This window comes from Stegodyphus dumicola, chromosome 9 (assembly GCF_044657685.1).
Source record: "Stegodyphus dumicola isolate Sdum_Otavi_A_Nest chromosome 9, ASM4465768v1".
NCBI classification, from domain to species: domain Eukaryota; kingdom Metazoa; phylum Arthropoda; class Arachnida; order Araneae; family Eresidae; genus Stegodyphus; species Stegodyphus dumicola.
In genome coordinates this window covers 186,889,740-186,909,324 of record NC_140776.1, presented here as the reverse complement: position 1 = coordinate 186,909,324, position 19,585 = coordinate 186,889,740, and the positions used below count along the sequence as shown (strand labels likewise).

The following is a 19,585-nucleotide window of genomic DNA, read 5'->3' as shown; positions in this document are numbered from 1 at the left end:
TTTTTAACGTTTCGTGTGTTATTTCATTTATCACATATCATGTTCTTTGCTCTGAAACCATAAAATTCAATTCAACAGCACTATCACAAAATATTTAAAAATAGCAAAACAACATGTTTTTGGAATTTCCGGTACATAGTCTTGCGCCCTGGAGATACATTTTTTTTTTTTTTTTTTTTTTTCGTACAGTGTTGCCCTTGCTCGCTTTGAAATCGCCAGATTTTAATCAAAAATTCGTTAAAGTTTTACGGAATTTGAAATAGGTAATAAAACAAATTCGAAATTCAAAATTCGGGCTTTCAAGTATCCGTGTTAGGTTGGAGGACTACTGGATGGCTCTAGGTACCGTTGTTTTTTCACAGTGCGAGAAAAATTCATGCGTTCATGCAGATTCTTCATTATTTAGTTTCTTTAAATATAATACATGGCAATATATTAATATTTGGTGCCAACCGTTTCAAAAGTGAAACGACGAAAATGCTGTTTTGAGACTAATAACCCTTTGGGCTAAAAATATCTTTGTTGTAGTTAACTGTTTAAATGAAAAATCTAATGTATACACCACGTGATTTTTTTGTACGTAATATTAAATTATACCCATTTTCCCTGCATTTAATCTAAACTTCTTTCCTCGAATTTAATTAGAGATATATTTCTCATTCAATTAATTCAGTTCTCACTTCGCGCCAAGGCAAAAATACATAAAACCTAAAAATATTTTTATTAAGAATTGAAAATATAGAAAAATATAAAGCATAAATACAGTTAAAACAATTTAAAGAACAACTTTTACGATTAAAATTAAAATTTCAACGCAAAAACAAGCCAATCGGCCCGCGGGCAAGAAGGCAGATTTTTTGGTGCACAAAACTAATCGTTTACTTTTGGTCTCATCACGCAAAAAGACACTGAAAACGTAGAAACTGACTTAATTTCTTGTGCTGAGTCAACATATGGGATAATTTAATAGCTTAAATGTTAATTCCAGAATGGATTAAGGATGATTTAATTCGCAATAATGAAAGAAGACGTTATCATTTTGTTGCGAAGCTTAGTTTCTCTAGATTGGTAACAATTCCACTATTCTGCTAAATTTCAAACGATACTCTGGCGTTAGGTTCACTTAACAGCGTTACATATCATTCATTTTATAACTCAGAATGCAAAAAAAATTGTATCATCTGAAGAATTATCTAATCGTTGCCACCTGTTCTATTCAAATACTATAATAAATCTAAAATGATGTATAAAAGAAATTAAATATACAAAAAAAAAATAAATAAATAAACAGTTTTTCACAGACGATTCAGCGCTGCTTACCTAATCTAAACTTAAAACAGAAATTCCGGGGTTTAATTATTTTATTCTAAATGGTAATACACAAATAATTACTGCCGAAAATTATATTTACAAAAAATAAGCTATTTTTACTACAGAGAACGTTCGTTATAAAGACAGCTCATTTTAACGACCGCTTCATTACAACGACCGGAGAAAATAGTTCCTGATTGGTGACACTAAATCCACTTTCGTTATAGCGATCACTGGTTATACCGTGTGGCCATAATTAAACTGACTGTGCTCACAGTATTCTGTAGCGCAATCTATTTGCGAGAATGACGCCAAATTTTGTAGGAAGATTAAACAAGACGAGGGACGAATGATTCGCGAAAAAAAAAATTAGTTCCAAAAGTCACCGCTAGGGGAATATTTGGCGCTGTGTAATACAAAACAAAGTGTTAACAAATGCAAATTAATACGGAATAAAATTTATCGTAGGTCCATTCTTCTATGAGAACATTACCCAGACAGGACCGGAAACCTGTTCTGTTACCGGAGAGAAATATCGCCTCACGTTGAACAGCTTTGTCATTCCGGCACTTCAGCAAAGACAATGCCTGGGGGAAATCATTTTCATGCAAGATGGAGCCCCTCCACGCGTTGCTGTACGGGAGCAACAGACGCTACGACAGAAATTCACAACAGAAAGAGTCATTAGCCGCTACTTTCCAACTGCATGGCCACCTCGGTCGCCCGATCTTACCCCATGCGACTTCTGGCCACGGGGTTACCTTAAGTCCAAGGTCTATCAAGGAGTGGTCCAGGACCTGGCTATGTTGAAGGATAACATATCACGGACTGTACGGGAGATTCCTGCAGGCATGTTACTTTCTGCTGTTGGGCATACTGTGCACAGAATTCAATATATGGTCCACAACAACGGCAGCCACATTGAACCTCATTTGAATGCAAAGTAAAAGGTAATTTCCGTATTGATTTGCATTTGTTAACACTCTATTTTCTATTACACAGCGCTAAATATTCCCCTAGCGGTGACTTTTGGAACTAATTTTTTTTCGCGGAATCCTTCGTCCCCCGTCTTGTTTAATCTTCCTACAAAATGTGGCGTCATTCTCGCAAATAGATCTCGCTACCGAACACTGTGAGCACTGTCAGTTTAATTATGGCTACCCGTTACATCCTTTTTTTTTCGGGCGTAAAGAATCGTTATAACGAACGTCAGCTCTATTTTATGAAAAAAAATTTTTTTTTTTAATCATAGCTTATTCCAAACAAAAGAAAAAAAAATTGCGGTGTTATCCGAAACACTCTGCCCCAGTGCGTTCGGATAAACGGTGTTCCGTTCTATGCATAAGCGAAATGAACGCACTCGTACAACTGATTCGCAACTTACGTAACGTTTGCAATTCGGTCAAACTCTTTTTACTGTGCCGTAGGGTATCGCATCTCACAGCGAAGCATGAGAACCTTCATCATTTGACCTCGAAATCTTTTCTTCTTCGCCAGTGCGTCTGAAACAAAACACTCTCTGTTTTTCTTAATCTTACAGTTGCGGTGACAAAAGCGCGTTTCGGGACCTGTCTTAGCCTTGGTTTGGAACTCCTCGACATTAAAACACGTAACTCGCTTCCTGAGAATGATAAAAAAAAAAAAAAGAAAAGAAGCAGAACTTCTATTTCAGAACAGTGCAGGTCAGCAGACATAGAAATTGATTTCTGGAGCGCTCGAGGATGGTTTATGCAAATGAGAAAGAATGGTTTTTGAGTGTTTGTCTTAAAGGAGCGTCACGCTTCTCTTTGCGTGATTTATTGAATCTTTAGTCAAATTATTTTCATCTAACAGCAATCCTTTTTTTGAAATGAATTCAATTTCAGTAGAAACAAATTGAAATGCACACAGACCACATACAGAATATCTTTTATAAGACTGCCATCTCGCAATTTGTACTCCTTCATTTATAAAGGTTTCTTTATTTGCTCATCATGGATCAGAATGAACATAGCAAACTTAGAAAAATTAGACTTCTGCAGCGCAGTTTCCAGGATATTGGCCGCCCGCTTAGTTTCCAAAGACTGCCGCCCCCAAATTTATACAAAAAAATCTGATGTGTACACCACATAACTTCTTTGTACGGAATACTAAATTATACGCATTTTTTCTTGCATTTCATTTAAACTTATTCGATTCAATTCAGTCTACTTCGCCGACACCGCATAAACCACAATAGAATAAATGCATTCTTTAAAATTCACTCTAGTATTTGTTTACCATAGCGACACTCTGTCGCTAGATTCACTTAACAGTATTATATTTCGTTCATATAACTAACTCATAATGCAGACAATTTATATCATTTAAAGAATAGAATTATCTAATCGTTGCCACATGTTCTATTCAATTAATTAATACTATAATAAAGCTAGAACAATGTAAAAAAAAAAAGAAATTAAGCAAACAAAACAAAAAAGAAACAGTTTTTCACAGACGATTGAGTATTTCACATTCAATTAATTCAGTTCTCACTTCGCGACAAGGCAAAAATACATAAAAACTCAAAATATCTGTATTAAAAATTACAAAGTAAATCTTTAACACTTATTTCCTCGAAACAATTCCAGAAAAGATTAAGCATAATTTATTTGGCAATAATAAATAATGAAGGCGTTATATTTTGTTGCGAAGCTAAGTTTCTCTAGATTGGCAACAAATCCACTAGTCGGCTATTTCAAATGAAAACAATCAATGGCCGCCATTTTACCGCTCATGTATCATAAAACTTCACAGGGTAGCAGCTTCTTTAATCTTTTCTCACTTTAAGATCAATCAGAAATGCAACTTAAATTTCAGTTCTTTGGAATAACTAGATATACTTTTCACTTCATTGTACTAAGTAGAGGAAATATTGCAACGGCGAAAAATTTAGGGTATCAAATTTCAACGGAAATATCCAGTTTGACCGTTCCCAAAAGAACTATTAATTTCGTTTTGGCACTTTGCGTCGAAATCTTTAAAAAGGCTGCATCACCTTTCAAATCGTTGCCACCATATATTACCGCCCTGTCTTATATTTGAAGAAATTAAATAATGTAGAATTTGCATAAATGTATGTATGTTTCTCGCATTGTGATAAAACAACGGTACCTAGAGCCATCAAAATTTGAATAACGTAATCTTCCGTAGAATATGGGCATGTGGAAGCCCTAATTTGAATTTGAAGTTTTTTTTATTATCGATTTCATATTTTGTAAAACTTCTACAAATGTTTGATTAAAAAACTAAACGATTTCAAAGCGAGCAATGGGAACACCGTACAGGGGGGGGGGAATTATCTCCAGCGCGCGAGACTCCGTATCGAAAATTCTAAAGATATGCTCATTTTAAAAATTAATTTGCGGTATGAATTTTATAGTTTGAGTAGGTAGAATATGATATAAATAAAAGTAACACACAAAACGTTAAAAAAACGCCACTTTCGACGTAATTTAAAATCTGAAACCTTTCAAACTTTTTTTTTTTTTTTTTTTTTTTTTTTGTGACGTCTGTACGTACGTACGAAACAAGCAGAAGAATCTTTCTATTTCTTCCAATTCCTTCAAGAAATATTATTTCCTCCAATCGTGCAATAACCTTTGGTTTTACGCCACATGGTGCTTTTTTCTGCATACCTTATAAGGTATTTCTCCCACCTTCTTGGTGTGCCTTTGTGGTGTAGTGGTTTGCACACTGTGCTGGTATTCCAGAGGTCCGCGGTTCGATTCCCGGCGAAGGCTTTGTTAAATTTCCATCTGCCCTGCTTCCAAAAAATGCCTAATGTCTCTACAGTGGCACCCGAATTAAAAGGGCGTTGGATGGTGATTCTCCTCACCCAGGATTTGGCGATTGGATCCCCTAAGAAAACTCAGTCGCCCTTGAAAAAGGGGGAGTATATAAGGTATTTCTCCCATCTTCTTGGCGTGCCTTCGTGGTGCAGTGGTTTGCACACTGGGCCGGTATTCCAGAGGTTCGCGGTTCGATTCTCGGCGAAGGCGTTGTTAGTTTTTCAACTTTCCTGCTTCCACAAAATACCTAATGTCTCTACAGCCTAAATAGATTTGGTCTACATCATACAAACCGGTACATTTGCGCACAAGAAGGTACCATTGATCATCACAATTGAAGACAATTGTGAAATTACCAAGGATCTTCACTTCAAGCCATACTTTACAATATCAGCTCAACTCTGGTTTAAACAAATTCTGAAAAATAACTTCCTTCGAAATAAACTGGAAACTCTCATCAACTATTTATCCATTAATAGCGATAACCTAAAAGCATCATAACAAAAATCTTATGACCTAATTAATTATAAACCTATTGACTTTTCGATATATTGAAGTTCTGAAAGAGTCTATGAACTCAACGACTATTATTTATCACTATTGACTATCTACTATCGACAGTGACTATCAACTATGACTATCGACTCTTATTCTATTGACCCAATACGGACTATTATGAACATAAAATTATTTACTCTTATTCCATTTTCTAAATACGGACTTTTATTCTAGCTTCAAAATTTAATTATGCAATGTAAATTCAAATGTAACTATTTTTACATATTTATATATTCATTGTAATCTTGATGTAACATACATTCATTGTAACCATTTATATATTTATTCTAATAAATGCCTGGCTGGTGGTAGATAGTATCCATCAATACAGCATAAAAGCTGAAAGTCTAAACGATGAAGTGGCTGCTCTATTGATGGTCTCCTGTCTCCTCCTGTACGTACAGATAGACTTCAGTCTGGGACGGTACAGTAACTCATCACAGGCCACGTACAGATAGACTAAAGGACTCTCTTTCCAAAACGGATTCTAAAATGTATTTGGAAGGAAATTTTTCGTGCCGTTGGTACGTCCATACATACGTAACTCGCATAACTCAAAAATGATTAGCTGTAGTATGCTGACCTCTTGTATATTGGTCAGCTATAGTATCTAATCTTTACGCTCCCACGCATTTTTTCCCCCAATCTGCAGTTCCAAAAGCTGATATACCCTCCCCTTTTATCCGGCTTAAAAGTCCTTCCTTACCCGACCTTTATTTTCGCAATCGTTCGTCGTAGTCATATACTTCCAGTTACAGAAGCGTTTTAAAAGACGAAAAAATTCATGTTATGGCAATGTCAAATTTTAAAAAATAATAATTTTCGACAAATAACGGTAAGTAGTCGCCAAAATTGGCGACTTTTGACGATTTCTTGCCAAAACCGTTGTCTGCTTGGCGATATCTTGCCAAATTACCGAGATACTCGTTTATGAAAGTTAAATGCTACTTACCCCTGTATTCTTACGTTTCCGGCATAGCTTCTCTCTTTAGATTTTTCACGTTAAATTACAAAGAAAATACAACAATTTCATTTATAATTGCACTGAAATCATCTATCTATGTGCAAAATTCGTAATAATATATATATGTAACCGTGAAAGACCGAAATTGGAGAATGTCGACTTTCACCGGAGAATATCAACATTCGCCAAATACGTCGGTGAAAGACCGAATATTTTACTACATTCTTGTATATTCAGACACTCACTGGTGTATGTCGACAATCACAGATATGCTATGGTGAAAGTCGAAAAGAGAGGTCATAAATTGCCATAATAGTTTAAGTTGTTGCAATAAATAAGATTTGAATCACATAATTTAGTAAGTTTTTTATAACTGTTATTTTATTTTCTTATTTAGAACGTACTGTATCATTAAGTAAGTTTTTAACTTCTATTATTTTCCCTTCTCATTTTGAATGTATTGTGTGTTTTAGATTCTCATGTTCTTAAGTTCTTATTTCAAGTTTCAAGTGCGTTTATTCGCGACTGAATGACGGAGAAAATATAATATTGTTATATGTTCAACATTCACCATTAGTTCATGGTGAATGTCAACATTGACCGGTGTAAGTCAGAAATAAGAGTATTTGGAAAATATTTCGTACATACACCAAGAGACTATGTGAATGTTAACATTCACCGGTGAAAGTCGACATTCTCCAGATTTCGGTGTTTCACCGTAACATATATATATATATTCGAACAAAAGTACGAAGTATTGTCATATTCGAAATAAAAATCATGGAGCTGTGTGGCTATGTTTGAAAACAGACGTGGACTCCGAGGAGGATTCTACAGACTCTTTTAAATTTTGAAAATCTACCTTATGTTAATAAAACTGACTTTATAATCATTCAAAATGTGCATACACTTTTGGAACACCCTACAACTGTTTCTATAAGTTGTCTCATGGTATTAAAACTGAAAATTAATTACCTAAAGTTTCACAGCTTAATCACTTCCGTAAAACTTCTCTCAAAGTTCTCTATAATTTCTTTCCTGCCCTCACGGCTTTAAGTTTTACCAAAATAAAGGAACAGATAAAAAGATTTGAAATGTTTCATTTATGAACCCAGAGGCACATTCATATTCAGATACTGAAAAAGCAGATAACAGCGGAGAAACCAAATTCTCCATTTAACATTTTTGAGCAACCGTCACGTGCCTCTAATGAACTCTGTACAACAGACTGTTTACAGAATTCCTCAAAAAAAATCTGAAACAATTGATATACGAGTCACGCAACTGGTTGGCTGTTCCATTGGCCTTGTCGTGTTAGAAGTCTATGACTTGAATATTTGAATATCTATGAAGAAAACATATGGGAGAAAAACTGACATACAAGAATTTAACTTGTTTTATCATAAAATAAATAAACAGCGGTCAAATATATCGCAGCAAATGATCTGTTCGGATTCTGAAAGAGGTTTAAAAAACATGAAAGTCATTGCACAGTTCTATGCTGGGTGCTCGAAGAATGAAATATATAGATTTAAATATACTATTGTGGTTTAAAAAATTGGAAATGATTCCATAAAACAAAAGATTTCAGAGTAATCGTTAATATTTATTACATCCTTTTCAAAATAATCCTCCAACTGAAATACATCTATGCCAACTTTTTTTGTCCGGTTTTCGGAATATGTTTTAAATAGATTTTAGTGAAACCCGTCAAGGACTCTCAGCGATTTCTGCATCAAAAGACCCAAAATGATGATCAAGAAGAGGTAATTTCAGCTGTGGACAAGAGGAAAAAGTCTTACGATATCATATCAAATGAATAAAGCTTGTGTGGAGGTTATTCGCTGCATTTTGGACCGAAAATTCACGAACAACAAGAGCATTGTTGGCGCATGCTGTCCTATAACAGAAAAGTTCTATAACATCCATATTTCTTAAAAACTGTGAAAATAGAGTTTGATGACTTTTACTTCCTTGTACGAAGTAAAAAGGAAGTATTGTAATCGCTAAAAGTTTCAGGCAGGATATTTCAACGAAAATATCCATTTTGACCGCTTTCGAATGCAATTCAACGATGTTTTTGCGTGATATCTCTACGTAAGGGCAGAATAAAAGACTCTTTTCCTCCAAAATAATTATAAAACTGTTTAAAATGTATTCTGAAGAGAATTTTTCGTGGCGTCTGTACGAACGTATGTACAGTAAGACCCCGCTTAACGCTGTTTTGTTTAGCGCTGTTTCGGTTTAGCGCTCTTTTATTTCAACTCGGGAATTCCACGAAATCGCTCGCAGCATACGGGGATTCCCCGAAATATTATGCAGCGATAGGTTTCAAATACATATCCGAAAGAGTGTACTTGTATTTCTTGTTTGGTGCGGTATTGTACAGACATATTTTGAAGGGGTAAATGTGGAAGATGTCGAAGAAATAATTCAAGAAGCAGCGGCTAGTCTTTCTAATGATGAGCTCAAGGAATTAACTGAAGAAGAAGAAAACAAAAATGTTGACAGCAGTGATTCAGAAGAAGAGCAAAAAGAACTTTCGATGGCGTTTGTAAAAAGGAGTCTACCATAACTATATATACCATTCATTGAAAATGATCCGAATTTTGACAGGAGCTCAAAAGTAAGGCGTGGTGTTAGAGATGCTCTATCCGTTTATGAAGAACGTTTAAGAGAACAACGCAAAAGAAAAAGGCAAACAACATTAGATGCTTTTGTCACAAAAAGGCAGAACACTGAAAACGCGGAAGGCTAACTAAATATGACTGACTTAGAATTTTATTTTATTTTATTTATTTATTTATTTATTTTTTATTATTATTTTTTTTTAAGAATATTCGTTTTGTTATTTATATTTTGTTTTTATTTTTGCAAGAAATAATAATGTGGTATTAATTTGGGCTTTAAGAAATAAATGTTTGGTTTTATTTTTATTAACAAAACATACTTTTTAAATTTAATACCTAACCAATTTCCCAGCCATCTTCCCCTAATCCCAATATTTACATGTAAAGATAGCCTCGTTTAGCGCTGTTTCGCATTACGCTCTACTTTGATGGAACGTATCCCCCGCGTTAAGCGGGGTCTTACTGTACGTATCTCGCATAATTCAAAAACGAGTAACCTCAGAACGTTGAAATTATGTATATAGGACTTCTATAACATGTAGATGTGCACCTCGTATTTTGGTGTTGTTGTTATCTTCCGGTTAAGGTTTTTATGCCTTTAGTAAATCTGTATGCAATATTTTTAGAATTATCAACAATTTTAAAGTTGTTTAAGTGCCGCTAAGCCTAATAATTTTTTTGATGGCGGCCATTGTTTGTTTATATTTGAAACAGCAGGATAGTGAATTTGTTGCCAATCTAGAGAAACTTAGCTTCGCAACAACAAAGATAACACCTTCATTTATTTTTGCGAATTAAATCATGCTTAATCCTGTCTGGAATTTTTTCGAGGAAATAAGTATTTAAAATTTACTTCGTAATTTTTAATACAGATATTTTGAGTTTTTATGCATTTTTGCCTTGACGCGAAGTGAGAACTGAATTAATTGAATGAGAAATACTAAATCGTTTGTGAAAACTGTTTCTTTTTTTGTTTTGTTTGCTTAATTTCTTTTATACATCGTTCTAGCTTTATTATAGTATTTGAATAGAACATGTAGTAACGATTACATAATTCTATAAATGATATACATTTTGTGCATTATGAGTTATAATATGAACGAGATATAATACTGTTAAGTGAATCTAGCGCCAGAGTGTCGCTATGGTAAACAAATAGAGTGAATTTTAAAGAATGCGTTTATTCTGTTGTGGTTTACGCGCTGTCGGCGAAGTAGATTTAATTCAATCCAATAAGTTTAAAAGAAATGCAAGAAAAATGCGTATAATTTAATATTCCGTACAAGGAAGTCATGTGGTGTACACATCAGATTTTTTTTCTTTAGTTTTTAACATACATTTTAGCAACTTCATTATTAAAACTTTATAAGCAAAATAATGCTTTTTTCAACGGTTTTATTACCAATTTTTTTATTTCATATGCAATACGTTGCGTTTAATCATTTATCTGAATTATTGTCTTTAATAATTAAAAAAAAAGATGAATATTTATGATTGGGCAAAACTCTCGTTTACGAATGCAACATTTGAAATGAATACCTCTGGAAGATTCTTCAATCCAGTTGAAAACCACTTTATTTCTCTTATTCAGTGGTCGTCTCCCAAACTCACCGTTCACGTTCGGACACCTAATCGATAGTATGGCCTTCTTTCAACAGACATTTATTTTCTAGTAAAACTTACACCGCATAATTACTATGTTGCCACTGTATAAAAACGTAATAATTACAGATTATTTATTATTTATATCATTTATTTGTGAGCATGCAGATTCGTCTAATTCCTAAAATAAATGTATGGTTTTCGAAAGTTTTTAAAAATTAGGCTTAAATAACGGGAAAATATATGTATGTAATGGGATGGGACGGTTTGATTTGGTAGATTATCGCAAAGCACACTCGGGATATCTGCCTAAGGGAAGCGATGCTTTCATGGGGGACTTTCTAAGGCAAACAGGTTCTATGCACGTTACACAAGGAAAAAAACCCCGCAGCCAGCCTGTTCGCCTGGAATCGAATCTAGGTCGAAACTACCAGTGTTCGGCGATTTTATCCCTCTGCCGCTTTCGGGCGGTATGATTTGGAAAATAGTTGCAATGGTTCTTTGCGTTGAAATAATTTAGAGAGGCTTTACTGCGCAATTAAGGTAAAATTGCTGAGATGTACAACGAAGAAAAACCAGCAGTCGTGACAAAAATTAACACGACACAATTTATTCCTCAACATTTAATTCTTCTTTACACATTTCTATATTACTCATCATTTTGGGAGCCAGATTCACCCGACAATTTCGTGTCTCTTGTATGTCGTGAAACAATAAAAAAAGCAGAGCGAGAAACCACGCGTTGCCAGTAGCAAGCCAAGGGAAGAAAAACGGGCTTTCGCAATAGTAGCACGGAATTTATCGAGAAAAATTTCTTTAATCTGGTAAGCTAAAAGTTCACAATATTGCAGCATGATTACATACATAAGAAACAGATTAATTTTCAAATGACGCACTTTAGATTCATATATTAGTATTTTTAAATCAGGAAGGGGACACAGCCAAAATAAAGTTAGTAATTTTTAGTTTAATATATATATGTGATGTACAGGCTTTTGTCCGGAATAAATAGATTGGTGAAGAAATATAGATGTAGTCGTAGCTTAAATTATCAGACTATAAGTTTAAAAAACAGGATCCATTTATTATTTGTTAGGAGATATAGCAGTTACAAAATCACATATCCGGAGTAAATAAAAAAATATTACTAATAACTTTTTGTATGAAGTTTACTGCATCGTTACATTAAAGAAAAGACGCCGATATTCCTTTGCGAGTCCTTTTATAGCCTCTGGAAAGGCGGAGCTTCCAAGAAATGACGTCATCCTCGTCAGCCAATCCAGTTCGCTTTAAATATTTCCAGAACATTCTATAACTGTACGTGTAGAAAAGGCGGGAAAAACAACTTGACTACGGGGCTGTGAATTTAATTCCACGTACTTTCAAATAAGAGACGGTCGCCATTAAAAAATGAAAAGAACATACAGTTAGAATTTCAAGTGTATTTACGACTATGGAATTTTATTATTACATACATATATATATGTATATTTTAATTTTTCATATCCCCCCTTCAAAGGAAAAAGGCTTAGCGATAGAAAAACTTTCTCAGAAGAAAGCATTAGAGCGTTGACGAAACAAGAAAAATACAATTTGGAGAGGGAGAAAATTCATAAAATTTTTATCTAAATTTTGAATATAACCTTTTTGATCAATAAATATAAATTTTAGAGTTCTAATGAAAATTTCGGCACAATTTTAAGAGTTTGCGAGAAATAATTAGAAAAGTTCACAATTCTTAAAAATCTTTGCTTGAAATCATAATGTAAACTTGCTTCAAATCCTTGCCTTCAAAGTCTTTTTGTCGAAACTTTTGCATTCAACATAAAACCAAAACGTTTTCTTATTGTAAACCAACGTAAAATGAACATTAGACTTTAATAACATAAAAAATTAACAAAATACAATACAATAACAGAATAAAGTTGATTAAAATGGACAGGTCCTCACAAAGCAAATCAGCGCAACTACTAGCTGATGGCTGAGGAATGCTTAAATACAACAGGACATTAAAACCTACTTTCTTTATACAAGGTAACTGGCTTTTAGCATGTATAAAGACATCAAATTACACAACGCATTGCATAATAGAAGAATGAAAATGGAATAATCGGTAAAGATTAGAAATTTAACGATAAGGGAAAGGGAAGCATAATTCGTGTCGTAGTTGAGACTAAACAGAACCAAGCAGAATGAGCCACAGAAGATCCTTATGCCGTATGGAACTGTGGTGCAGTCGGTAACATATTTATTTCCTGAATAAATGCATTTTGCTTTACTGAACACCTAGCTTTGTAACTGGGTAAACATACAAATCATATACTTTGGCACCACTCAAACCGGGTTAGTGAGTCTGACTACCATACCAAAGTGAGTGGGTTCGAATCCGGGAGAAGATACGGAAGGTTTTCTTTTCGTACAGTGTTGCCATTGCTCGCTTTGAAATCGTTTTGTTAATCACAAATTCGTTAAAGTTTTACAAAATATGATATCGATAATAAAACAAATTCCAAATTCGGGCTTCCAGACGTCCATATTCGAGTGGAGGTTTACATTATTCAAAATTTGATGTCTCTAGGTACCGTTGTTTTTTTCACAGAGAGAGGAACATATACACATTCATGCGGGTTATTCCTTATTTAATTTACTTAAATGTAATACAGGGCAACAATATTTGGTGGGAAAAATCTGAAAAGTGAAACTCCGTTTATAGTGAGCAAATGCAAAATGCGAAAACGAAATTAATAACCCTTCTCGGCAAATTGCCCCTTTGGGCTAAAACATTTCAGGATTGAATGAATGTGTGTGAATATTATTCCTTTTGCAGTCGATTTTTTATAAAAATAGAATATTCTGGAAGTTTTTAATTCCAAACTGTAGTTACAGTACCATTGCAACCACTACAAAAAGAAAAATCTGATGTGTACACCACATGACTTCCTTGTACGGAATATTAAATTATACGCATTTTTTTCTTGCATTTCGTTTAAAATTATTGGATTGAATTAAATCTACTTCGCCGACAGTGCATAAACCACAATAGAATAAATGCATTCTTTAAAATTCACTTTGTTTACCATGGCGACACTCTGGTGCTAGGTTTATTAACAGTATTATATTTCGTTCATATTATAACTCAGAATGCACAAAATTTATATCATTTAAAAAACAGAATTATCTAAACGTTGCCACATGTTCTATTCAAATACTATAATAAAGCTAGAACGATGTATAAAAGAAATTAAGCAAACAAAACAAAAAAGAAACAGTTTTTCACCGACGATTGAGTATTTCTCATTCAATTAATTCAGTTCTCACTTCGCGACAAGGCAAAAATACATAAAAACTCAAAATATCTATATTAAAAATTACGAAGTAAATCTTAAACACTTATTTCCTCGAAACAATTCCAGAAAGAATTAAGCATGATTTAACTGGCAATAATAAATGAATGCGTTATCTTTGTTGTTGCGAAGCTAAGTTTCTCTAGATTGGCCACAAATCCACTAGTATCCTGTTTGAAATGTAAACATCAATGGCTGCCATAAAAAAAAAGGTTTAGCGGCACTTAGACAACTTTAAAATTGTTGATAATTCTAAAAATATTGCATACAGATTTACTAAACGCATAAAAACCTTAACCGGAAGATAAAAACTACATAATACAATCTTTTTAAAGCAAAAAATGTACAATTTACAAACATATAAGAGTGAAAAGACTGAGGTCTCTGAGCCGGGTAACAGAGTGGATTTATATATAAATATATTTATATACGTTTGGTGCGGCCGATTGCAACCAAAATACGAGGTGCACATTACTTGTTATAGCAGTCCTATATACAAAATTTCAACGTTCTGAGGCTAGTCGTTTTTGAGTTATGCGAGATACGTACATCTCGTACGTTCGTACAGATGCCACGAAAAATTCTCTTCAGAATTCATTTTAAAGCAGTTTTATAAATTTTGAAGGAAAAGAGTATTTTATTCTGTCCTTACGTACAGATATCACGCAAAAACATCGTTAAATTGCATTCGATAGCGGTCAAAATGGATATTTTCGTTGAAATATGCTGCCTGAAACTTTTCGCGATTACAATACTTCCTTTTTGCTTCGTTCAAGGAAGTAAAAATGATAATTATTTCAGATGCGACCTAAAATAATCATTTTTATATTTCCCTTTCTTCTTTCTTTCTTTTCTCCCCTCCCTCCCCTTGGATATATGCACGTATACAAATGAACGCATATAATTATCTTTCTGTCTCTTTAGACACTCTTGTTTGTATAGTATCCGTTTTATCTGTATTATAACTTTCATTTTATATTCCGATGCATTATGATTCTGGTTTTTCAAACCTAATTATTTTTCTCTTCTGGGAATTTCATTTGATATATTTTTTCTTGAATTGCTTTTACCGCAGTACTTTTTACTGAGCCGGACACAATGTGCACTTTCTCAATATTCACGTCTTAACGTGACTGACTGAAACTTGTTAAAATATCTCTAGAATTTAACGTTTCGCGATTTGGGTTAGAAATAATAAATTCAACTGTACTCCTATTTCTGTTTTTCTCCCGCTCTTTCTCTTGTCTCCATTGCAGAATGCATGATCTTTCCATTTATGAGACTTATTATCTCAATTTAGTGCATCAGACACTGAAATAAAAAAAAAAAAAAACAGTTTTTAATTACGCTTTTACGAGAAGCGGAGAAAAGAAAAGAAAAAAACTGCAAATGCGATTCACGGCCAATTACGAGAACCCATCCGTGAATGGGAAGCTCGCCTAACGAGCTTTGGCGAAGAGCGCATGTGCGCCAAGGCGGGGAGGAAATGCAGCTCCGAAATCATCTCAAGAGGTGCAGGCAGGATACAGGTGGGACGAAAGATTAGCCGCAAAGCTCGCGACAGCCGAAAAATCAATGTTTCTTTGCCTAATGAACAAAAGTATGACTTCGAAATGAAAAGCTAGTCCCATTACCACCTGTAGCGCAAGGCCAAAGTGCCTTTTGCCTTTTATGGTTATCTGAAACTTCACTTTTTATTCATTACTAAAGAAGCTGGCAGGACATTAAAAAGCACAGGTTCTAGAAATATACCTAGTGTTATTCTTGATATAATGTTAACTTTCAAACACAGTAATGTTTATGAAAAATGTACCAAACATTCCGTCGCAGAACGCGCACCTTTAATACAAGAAACGAAACCGAAATTTATGGGCTCGTTTTATACGTTGGATGTAAAAATGATAAATTTTAAAATAATGAAAAGGTCAGGATACAAAAAGTTGATTTCTGCATGTACCTAAATGCCGTTACTGGTGATTTTCTAGAACCGACTTTGCAACACTTTCTTCTGCTATAGGCCATTTCGTTACTCCTTTCAGCAAAGCACATCTATTTTTTGCCATAGTAATTATTGTGATTTCAGTTTTCTTCCACTCACGTAAGCAGCCTTCACCAGTACCAAACATCCTTGCTGCATCCTAATTTCTTTCGCAGCCAGCACTGGGTTTGTTTCGTTTCGCAGGGAGCCCACCAGTGGACGAGCGGTAAAGACCCTGAACACTGGTAGTTCGGTCCGAGGTTCGAATCCCGCGAACGGGCTGACTGCATGGGCGTTTTCGTCGTTTTCTCCGTGTGTAACGTGCATACGAGCCAGTTTCCCTTAGAAAGTCCTCCACGAAGGCATCCCTCTCTTTAGGCAGATAGCCCTCGTGTGCTTTGCTTTTCCTCCTGCGAAACGAATTGAATCCAATCCAATCCAATTCGTTTCGCAGGAGCTATATTTACTACGAAAAGGAACACTGGATCAACTATATTTCAACTATAGCAAATGCGATTTACTAAAGCCATAAATGCTCACTTCAGAATGACGGCAAAAATGACTATAGAAATGACTATAGAAAGATAAAAAATAAAGATGACTATAGAAATTTAGTCAAAGTGACTATAGAAAGATAAAAAATGACTATAGAAAGATAAAAAAGACTATAGAAAATGACTATAGAAAGATAAAAAATGACCATAGAAAATGACTATAGAAAGATAAAAAAATACCTAATTTCTTCTAATTCCACGAATTCATTCGGGTCGGAAGTATGTTCGCATCCCAAATTATTTCCCCCTTTTCCTCAAAACCCTAGAATAACATTCTTATGTTATTATTAGGGAATAACATTCTTATGTTATTCTAGGGTTTCTAGGGTGCACAAGGGTGTCTTCCTGTTTCCATGGTTGTCAAAAACGTTCCTGTTTCCGCGAAATCATCAATCTTCATTACCCTCTTCTCAAAAGGGTTTCATGTGGGGGGGTGGCGAGTGGACCTTGGCCTGCGAAATGTAGAAGAACAAAAAAATTATAGGTTTAGAAAAAAGAATTCTTAAAACAAATAAGTCGAGAAGTATTTACGATCCCAGTATTTACGATACATGAATGAAGCTAATACTGTATTTAAAAGGAGAGAAAGATAGTCAAACTCTGCGACGATTTTGGTAATGAACTAAAAAATAGTTTCCCAAATTAAAAAATATTCCCAAAATTCTGCATAAAGGTGAGTTATAATAAAATCCTTCAGAACAAATATTCGTTCTAAAACGATATTCTAAAATGACGTTCGTTCTTTTAAAACGACTTCAGCTTTGGTTTTAATTGCTCCTTTGCAGCTTTTAATTCTTTCATTTATGCAAATCTAATAAGCTGCACATTTTTCTTATTTCTATTCCGAATTCGATGTTGATAACTTTTATAAAGGGCTAAAGATTTTTTTCATTTTAGTTTCAGTACTGCCTAAAACATCCATATTGGTTAACATAAGATATGAAAATTACAGCTAATATTGTAGCACAATTATAAATAGAATGAAATTAAAGATTTCGAGAGCAGCCTAAACTTAAACGAAGGCTAACTTATTCACAAAGAAACTGCCCAGCTCTTCTTAATGACTTATCGTGACATCCCCTGAGGAGCTGTGGGAGAAGGGGGCCGTACTCTCCCATTCCGCGGAAACAGGAAGAATCTTGAAAAACGCGGAAAGAGGAATCGCGGAAACAGAACTAATTCGTGCACGAGAGTGCACATCTGCGTTGAATAGAACCCACCCTCTTTTTCAGAATTACTCTTTTTCAGAATTATTTACTCCCTCAAACATTCCCCACCACCGCCACCACCACACACTCATATTGTTCCTCCTATCGCTTTTCAATTCTGTATACCATTAGTCGAAAGCTTGAGAAAAAACTTTGAATGAACGACTATCGCACATGTACCTTTCAGGGTTCTTCGTAACGAAAAGGATGCGCGATATATGGCGAATATACCTCAATTTTTTTTTTTAATTTGAAAGTACAGATGCGCATTGTACGCCGGCATATACGGTATATATTTTTTAAAAATCACGTTGTAGAGACATTAGGTATATTTGGAAGCAAGAGATATCAAAAATAAGCAACGCCTTCGGCGGGGCTCGAACCACGGGCCTCTCGAATTCGCGTCGAGCGTGCTGACCACTACACTACGAAGGCATGCTGAGAAGGCGGGAGAGATACCTTATAACGTTTACTGCGGATCAATTCCAGATAAACGTCATGAGTAGCGTAGCCGTTCGGAGTTCCATTACTTGGGACCTTATTTTTTTACTTATAAGTAGTACATCAATGATGCTCCGAAACGTACTGCAATAATCCACGCATAAATATACTGGTCAACTTCCTAAGTCTGCAACATGGCTTCCTAAGTCTATGTCAAGCTTCCTAAGTCTGCAACATGGCTATCATAAAACAGCAAGGTGCTGTCACTGTCACTTTCACATGTTTTGACCGCTGAAGCTGACACTTTAATAAGCAATGGTGCTTTCTTCAGGAAAATATTCCACGTACAGGAATTAATATTCTTATTTTAAACAGCGAAATAATATCAAACGATAAAGGCACAGATAAAAGAGGGCGGGCCACCAGAATTTCACCATTGCTTGTACATGGGCTTTTCTTACATTATATATAGGCTCTCTAATTCGACAAAATTTGAAAACCACTACTACAGTTCAGCACCTTAAAGAGGAGTTCACCCATAATTTTTTTAAAAAATTAAAATGTCTATATATGAGGAGTGTGATTACTTACAAGTGGTTCAAAGATATGTGCCAAATGTGTTCTCCCCCCTCCTCCTACACCTAGGCAAAGTCAAGAGACTAGAGTCTCCTTCTGGTAGCCCAGTACAGTCCGGCACGGTTGAAATAATTATCCACGCGGAAGTGCTTGTCGTGAAGAGCAGTGCATGGTAAAAGATGGTCCCCTCCGAACACAGAGGGCAGTCAGGAGAATGAAAAATATCGATACGGTAAAGGTGACCACGTAAAAAGTCATGTGAAGTCAGGATTCTAAAATTAGTAATAGCTACATGTCTGGGGAGAATACCCGGGGAAAGAATGAACGAAAAGCTTCCACCAGGGCATGCCTGTAGCCCGAGTCGTCCAGTAATTGTTAACTGCATTGTTAATCTTATGCCTTATTTCAGTACGAACAGAAGAATAAGATGGTTGAGGTAACAATGAATGTGCTGACTGGTTGGCCAGCTTTGGCCAACCAGTCAGCACATTCATTGTTAAGGATATTACAATGACTTGAGACCCACTGCAGGGTATCGGTCCAACCATTATTTTAAGAGTCTATGAAGGATTTTATGTGTTTTAATCACCCTGGCAGTATCACCTTTCTG

At 34.9% G+C, this 19,585-nt stretch overlaps 1 protein-coding gene and 1 non-coding gene across 2 annotated transcripts in view; both read right to left on the bottom strand.

The window, feature by feature from the left end:
* The window catches only part of LOC118189466 (uncharacterized), a 296,336-nt gene that overhangs the window by 99,728 nt on the left and 177,023 nt on the right, over positions 1–19,585 (bottom strand). The window lies entirely within an intron of this gene.
* TRNAS-CGA (transfer RNA serine (anticodon CGA)) lies at positions 18,321–18,393 on the bottom strand. The gene has a single exon. It is a non-coding gene; the product is annotated as a tRNA-Ser (tRNA).